The following is a 6,348-nucleotide window of genomic DNA, read 5'->3' on the forward strand; positions in this document are numbered from 1 at the left end:
TGCCACACTTCATCAATTGAATCAAGCAATAAATCAATTAGCTTCCCGACGTTCGGACACTCAAGGAACCCCCATGGGTTCATGTGGACAATCTAATGAAGAACGTAGCATGAAGGAGATACTAGAAACTCCAGTGGACAGTATGGAGCATGACTTTGTACTAAAACAAGTGGAGGAAACTGTAATTATTGAAGAGGAAGAAGTGGTTGCAGACTTAGGAGATGCTGAACCTCCATGGGAAAGTCAGGTTATGGAACCTCCTTCCAAGGCAATTGAAATTGATGCTAAGGAGGGTGTACAACCTCCAAGGCATATCATGGTTGAAGACTTGGAAGAGGTTGGTCAAGAGATGGAAATTAAAGAAGAAAAAGCACTACCTCCCATGCCCTTGGTAAGTAATGAAGAAGAGATTGAATTGGAAGAAAGCTACCAAGAGGAAGAGGTTGAAATTAAAGAAGTTTGCAAAGAGGTGGAAGTTGTCAAAAAGCACAAGGGAGTGGAGCTTGAAATCATTTTGCCAAAGTTATTGGAGACCCCTCCCCCTAAGTTGCCATCATCCTTCACAACATTCAAGTGGGTAAAATTCATATCCCTTAGCTTTCTAATTTCACTTGAATATGAGCTACTGGAGACGGATGGTCAACTTAGAGCTCTTTGTGGCATAAAAAGTAAGAGGAAGATGGTCAGTGGTAAGAATTGTCCTGCAAGGTTCATTATGGTTGAAAGCTTTAAGTTTAAACGCAAAGGTTGGTGTAAAGCTCAACTGAATGGGTCTAGGAAGTTGGTTGGCCGCTTTAGTGAGAATTCAGATTGCTTGCTACCCGGATGGAATCATAATGATCATCACAAAGACGGGTGTAAAAGCAAAGTTTGGGACCCCGGAATTCATTCCAGCAATCAACACTCATGGGGCCTTGTCACTTGCTTCAACTTGCTTGAAGACTTTCTACGCCTAATTTGGGACCCCAGAGGCTACTGGAATTACAAACATTGGTGGAGATTCCTGGATGAGTTCAAGCACAAGCCACCATAACGGGGAGCTCACCAAATGTCCAACTTAAGGACTTTAACTAAAAGTGCTAGGTGGGAGACAACCCACCATGGTATGATCGTTCCTTTTTCATTTTTATTTAGTTTTATTTTTTTCAAGTTTTATTTTATTTTGTTATATTGAACCTGGAGTTTTGCATCACATTCATATTAACACTGCATTCTACATTTTTTCAGATTTAAAAAAAAAACAAGCACGCGACGCGGCAGCGTCGCTGACGCGTCCGCGCCACCAGTGCGCTTTGGAAGAAAAGAATTCAACAGAGAGTCACGCGAGAGCATGGCTGGAGGCGTGCCTTTCGCATAATTTCACCCCACGTGACCGCGTCGCTGACGCGTCTGCGTCATTTGCAAAATAGCTTCCCCACGCGTCCGCGTCACCCACACGACCGCGTGGCCCTGTAAATCGACGTAACAAGGGTGTATGGCCGAACGTTGAGCTGAAATTAGGCTGGACTCGTGCTAGAGGCACCAGCCCTACCACGCGACCGCGTCACCCACGCGTCCGCGTCGCCTGCGCCACACAACTTATCCAGATCAGCACCAATTATCTTGTCTTTTCTTTTCTAATCCTAATCTCTTCTATCTTTTCTTTCTTCTTCTTTCTTTCTTACTTTATTTCTTTCACTTCTCATCCCTCTTATCTTTCATTTTATTTTACTTAATTTACATATTTCATTCATTGCATTTTAATTTTATGCATATTTTTATTTTCTTTTCTAAATTTATTATTTTTTTCGTTGGTGTTAAAAATTTTCTTATTTAAATGTTGCATCTTTTCTTGAATTTACTTTGGTGCTTAGTAACTTGTTTTACACTGTGGGATGATATTAATTATCTGCCAATGCCAATCTTTTCTGATACTTGCACTTTATTTGCATTGATATTAATTTATATTGTCTTGCACTCTCTTCTCCATTGTTACAAATTTTGTACCACTGGTATGCCATGGCTTCTATTGTTTTCTCACGTACATGTTGAAGCTTCCATGTAAATGACACCCTTTTTATTTGGCATTAACCCACCCATACTTCACTTATTTTCTTATCTCTATTACTGGGTTACCTTTCTTCCCTTTTTCTTTCAGGATGGCCACCCGAAAGGGAAGCGGAAGATGTTTACATGGGGAGACAAACAAGTCCATCTGCACAATCCTTGAAGAAAAGCATCAGTTGGAACAACCCGTCCACCTGCACATCTCAGCATGCACCGAGGACGGTGCAATCTTTAAGTGTGGGGAGGTCGATACCGACTTCCAGGGGTTAGTTACCTTCTTTTCAACACCAATACTCTTATTTTCTTTATTTGTTCATTGTTGTATCTGCATATTTGATTGCATGTTTATTTGATTTTGTGCATTTAGTTACTACTTGGTTAAAGTAATAAATTTCTTTTTAGGACTCTATTTTTTTGAAAAATTTCACTAATTAAAATTGAAAATTTTTTTTTATTATGTTAAAAATTGTTTGGAAGTTGTATTTGGAACATGGTTTTTGAGCTAAAGAACACACAACTTGTGAGATTTGAGCTTATTTATATGGTTACATTATTTAACCATAAATATTTTATTCCTGTGTGTTTCCTTCTCTATAATTGTAATCTATATTTTGTTCTAATCTATATCTCCATTACTTAGTGTATTTACATGCTTGCATATGATTGAGGCCATTATTTGATTTTAGCTCACTTATCCCAAATAAGCCTACCCTTTACATCACCCTTGTTAGCCACTTTGAGCTTTTTAATCCCCATTTGTTCTATATTTTACCACATCACTAGCCTTAAGCAGAAAAACAAGTAATCACCCCAATTGAATCTTTGGTTAGCTTAAGATAGAGATTGCGCATCAACTAAGTGTGGGAAAATTGTGGGAACATGGGTTAATAAGGGAATGTATCATATTTCTAATTTATTTGAATATTGGGAATTTGGGAACCTACTCATGAAAAACCAAAAATAGAAAAATAATGGAAAATCCATGTGCATTGATAAGTTATGTTTATTTCTCTACAAAAAAAAGAGAAAAATCTAAAAATATTCAATAAATAAATAAATAAGGGGACAAAATTACCCCAATGCTAAGTTAATGAAAAGATCAATGCACATGTGATAAAAGTAACAAAAATATCAAAAATTTGATACATGAGTATGTAATGCAAAAGTGAAGACTATGGGTAGCTAGGCGTGAATTAGAATTATGTAAAGTATATGTATGTTAGGTGAAAGTTCAAGTTAATTAAAGATTCATATTATAGCTCACTTGGCCATACATGTACCCTTACCTTTACCTCAGCCCCATTACAACTTTGAAAAGACCTCATGATGTTTGCATTAGTATGCTAAATATTTGTTGATTGGTTAGATGAAGAACAATGTTTAGAAAGCATGATTAGAGAAGAATAGAGTGATTAACCCTAGACACTTGAGAGATTAGAGTGATATACACTACCAGTAAGGGTTCAATGCTTGATTCTATGTTCCCTGCTTTCATGAGCTATCTTCTTACAAGTTTACTTATACTTTATTTTGTATGATTTGAATTAGTGGAATCTGATTTATATTTGTCTTGGAGAACTTATTTATTTTTAACCAAGTAGGTAGAAACATTTTTGCATTTAGTTGCATTCATATAGATAGGTTGCATTTTATATTAATCTACTATTCCTCTTCATCTTTATAGCTTCTCTTGAGCTTAGCATGAGGACATGCTAGTGTTTAAGTGTGGGGAGGCTAATAAACCACTATTTTATGGTTTATCTTGTACTCAATTGAATGGTTTTTATCAACTATTTACCCACTTATTCATACTATTTGCATGGTTTTATATTTGCCTTCCTAATTATGTGCTTTGATTGAAAACATGCTTCTTTGGCCTTAAGTTCCCTATGTTTAATCCTCTTTTATTACCATTATATGCCTTGATATGTGTGTTAAGTGATTTTAGAGATTACAGGGCAGGAATGACTCAGAGGATGGAAAGGAAGCATGCAAAAGTGGAAGGAATACAAGAAGTTGGAGAAATTGCTAAGCTGTCCAGCCTGACCTCTTCGCACTCAAACGGCTATAACTTTAGCTATAGAGGTCCAAATGATACGATTCTAGTTGCGTTGGAAAGCTAACATCCGGGGCTTCGATTTGATATATAATATGCCATAGTTTCTCTAACGCTAGGCGACGCGAATGCGTGCTCCACGCGGACACATCGCAGTGACAAAAAATCAGCGTGTGTAAATTCGCAACCAGCGAATTTTGGGTTGTTTCCGACCCATTTTGCGGCCCAGAAAATACAGATTAGAGACTATAAAGTGAGGAAATGCATCCATTCATAAACAAGCTTTCACATTCACAATTTTAGGAGTAGATGTAGTTTTTAGAGAGAGAGGTTCTCTCCTCTCTCTTAGGATTTAGTTTTAGGATTTAGGATTATTTCTTCTTCATCCCAGCTTCAATGTTCCTTTTATTTATTTTTCCAATTTAATTTATGAATATCCATGTTAGATTTAATTTTTTTTGTGAATGCGATTCGAGGTATTTTCAGATTTAATTTTTCTTTGCTTTATTTATATGAATGCTTTTAATTTAAGTTAGATATTTTTCCTTTTGGCTTTGGTTAAATAATTGGTGACTCTTGAGTTATCAAACTCATTGTTGATTGAAAATTGGAATTCTTCAAGAATTAATTCGTATTCCAATAACTCTGACTTTTCCCAAGGAAAGACTAGGACCTAAGGAATAAAAATTAATTCATCCACTTAACTTACCTTCATAGTTAGAGGTTAACAAGGTGGGAGAAAAATCCAATTCTCATTACAATTGATAAGGATAACCAGGATAGGACTTCCAGTTTTAATACCTTGCCAAGAGTTTATTTTATTATTACTATTTTTCTTATTGTTCAACATACTGCTTCCTTACTTTCAAAACCCCCAATTTACAAACTCATAACCAATAATAAGAACATACATTCCTGCAATTCCTTGAGAAGACGACCCGAGGTTTAAATACTCGGTGTTCATACCCTGGGTCAAGCTGTCTGAACTGGGATGTTCAGTAGCAAAGCGACCGACCTGTTTAGGCCAAGCGGACCGACTTCTTTACGAAGAACTCAGCCAAATCGACCGGAAAGCCCAGTAAAGGGCCCAAATGAAGGAACACAGCCCAATCCAAAGGCAGCCCAAGCCTACAGAGAGAAGGGCGGTTCTGTTGAAGATAAGCTGACCTCACCCAAAGATAGGATAAGATAAGATAACTAACTTATCTTATCTAAAAAGGTCACTCTACATCACTATAAATACACTGGAGCACCCAGGTATAACTCATACTCTGATTCTACATAAAACCTGCTTAATGCCCATGCTAACTTAAGCATCGGAGTCTCTTGCAGGTACCCCCCCACCCTCCAGTGACCAAGGATCAGAGGTGCAGTCAGTCCAACAAGTCAGACACAACAGCTCCGGCCGCAACCAGCCAGCCGGACACGTCATCTCCGACTAGTACAGAAAATCTCATCCGAGATCGACCTCCAGTTTCAAGTAACCCTCAGAACACTCGGTTATCAATTTTAAAGGGGTTTGTTACTACTGACAACCAAGCATTTGTAAGAAAGGTTGATTGTTTGGTTTAGTAACTATACTTTCAATGAGAGTTTACTATAATTTCTAAACCATCAATCTTCCGTCTCTTTCATAATCCCTGAAAGAGACCTGAACAAGGTCCAAGAAAGAGGATTACAAAAATAACTTAGAAGGGTCCGACATGATGAAGTCGGCCCAAAATATAAAGTTATAAAAGTAATTCCTGAAAGAGACCTGAACAAGGTCCAAGAAAGAGGATTACAAAAATAACTTTGAAGGGTCCGACATGATGAATTCGGCCCAAAATATAAAGTTATAAAAGTAATCCCTGAAAGAGACCTGAACAAGGTCTAGAAGGGCCCGACATGATGAAGTCGGCCCAAAATATAAAGTTATAAAATTAATCCCTGAAAAAGACCTGAACAAGGTCCAAGAAAGAGGATTACAAAAATAACTTAGAAGGACCCGACATGACGAAGTCGGCCTCCCAAAAATCCTAACGTTATAAAAAGTAATTCCTAGCAGAGACCTCACAAAGGTCCAAACAAAACAGGATTACTAGAAATAACTTCAGAAGCCGACATAACATCCACAACCTCAAAGGAATCAAGCCACAAGTATGAAACACAAAGGCAATCCAAAGAGGTCGAGCAACAAGGCTCCAACACTACCAAAAAACCTAAAAAAGGTACCAAGATAAATGAAAACTGACATGATATGAAAA

The sequence above is a fragment of the Arachis hypogaea genome, chromosome 12 (genome assembly GCF_003086295.3).
Source record: "Arachis hypogaea cultivar Tifrunner chromosome 12, arahy.Tifrunner.gnm2.J5K5, whole genome shotgun sequence".
Classification (NCBI taxonomy): Eukaryota; Viridiplantae; Streptophyta; class Magnoliopsida; order Fabales; family Fabaceae; genus Arachis; species Arachis hypogaea.